Source organism: Salvelinus namaycush, chromosome 40 (genome assembly GCF_016432855.1).
Source record: "Salvelinus namaycush isolate Seneca chromosome 40, SaNama_1.0, whole genome shotgun sequence".
NCBI classification, from domain to species: Eukaryota; Metazoa; Chordata; class Actinopteri; order Salmoniformes; family Salmonidae; genus Salvelinus; species Salvelinus namaycush.
The window spans coordinates 13,697,336-13,699,073 of NC_052346.1; positions in this window are offsets into that span (position 1 = coordinate 13,697,336).

The following is a 1,738-nucleotide window of genomic DNA, read 5'->3' on the forward strand; positions in this document are numbered from 1 at the left end:
CATAAACCAAATGTAAATAAACCAATACCATAGTGTATAGAGTGTTATAGTGTATAGAGTGTTATAGAGTGTTATAGTGTATAGACTGTTATAGTGTTATAGAGTGTTATGGTGTACAGAGTGTTATAGTGTAATACGTGTTATAGTGTAGAAGAGTGTAATAGTGGTTAGAGTGATATAGAGTGTTATAGAGTATAGAGTGTTATAGTGTATAGAGTGTTATAGAGTGTTATAGAGTGTTATAGAGTATAGAGTGTAATAGTGTATAGAGTGTTATAGTGTATAGGGTGGTATAGAGTGCTATAGTATATATAGTGGTATAGAGTATAGAGTGTTATAGAGTGTTATAGTGTATAGAGTGTTTTAGTGTATAGAGTGTTTTAGTGTATAGAGTGTTTTAGTGTATAGAGTGTTATAGTGTATAGAGTGTTAAACCGTGTTATAGTGTATAGAGTGTAATAGTGTATAGAGTGTTATAGTGTATAGGGTGGTATAGTGTATAGAGTGTTATAGAGTGTTATAGTGTATAGAGTGTTATAGTGTTATAGAGTGTTATAGAGTGTTACAGAGTAAAGAGTGTTATAGCATATAGAGTGTTACATTGTATAGAGTGTTATAGTGTATAGAGTGTTATAGAGTAAAGAGTGTTATAGTGTGTAGAGTGTTATAGAGTAAAGAGTGTTATAGTGTATAGAGTGTTATAGTGTATAGAGTGTTATAGTGTGTAGAGTGTTATAGAGTGTTATAGTGTATAGAGTGTTATAGTGTATAGAGTGTTATAGTGTGTAGAGTGTTATAGAGTGTTATAGTGTATAGAGTGTTATAGTGTAAATAGTTTTATAGTGTGTAGAGTGTTATAGTGTGTAGAGTGTTATAGAGTGTTATAGTGTATAGAGTGTTATAGTGTAAATAGTTTTATAGTGTGTAGAGTGTTATAGAGTAAAGAGTGTTATAGTGTATAGAGTGTTATAGTGTATAGAGTGTTATAGTGTGTAGAGTGTTATAGAGTAAAGAGTGTTATAGTGTATAGAGTGTTATAGTGTATAGAGTGTTATAGTGTATAGAGTGTTATAGTGTGTAGAGTGTTATAGTGTAAAGAGTGTTATAGTGTGTAGAGTGTTATAGAGTAAAGAGTGTTATAGTGTATAGAGTGTTATAGAGTATAGAGTGTTATAGAGTGTTATGGTGTATAGAGTGTTATAGTGTATAGAGTGTTATAGTGTATAGAGTGTTATAGTGTATAGAGTGTTATAGAGTGTTATAGTGTATAGAGTGTTATAGTGTTATAGAGTGTTATGGTGTACAGAGTGTTATAGTGTAATACGTGTTATAGTGTAGAAGAGTGTAATAGTGGTTAGAGTGATATAGAGTGTTATAGAGTATAGAGTGTTATAGTGTATAGAGTGTTATAGAGTGTTATAGAGTGTTATAGAGTATAGGGTGTTATAGAGTGCTATAGTATATATAGTGGTATAGAGTATAGAGTGTTATAGAGTGTTATAGTGTATAGAGTGTTTTAGTGTATAGAGTGTTTTAGTGTATAGAGTGTTATAGTGTTATAGAGTGTTTTAGTGTATAGAGTGTTATAGTGTATAGAGTGTTATAGTGTATAAAGTGTTATAGAGTAAAGAGTGGTATAGTGTATAGAGTGTTATAGAGTATAGGGTGTTATAGAGTATAGGGTGTTATAGAGTGTTTTAGTGTATAGAGTGTTATAGAGTATAGAGTGGTATAGTGT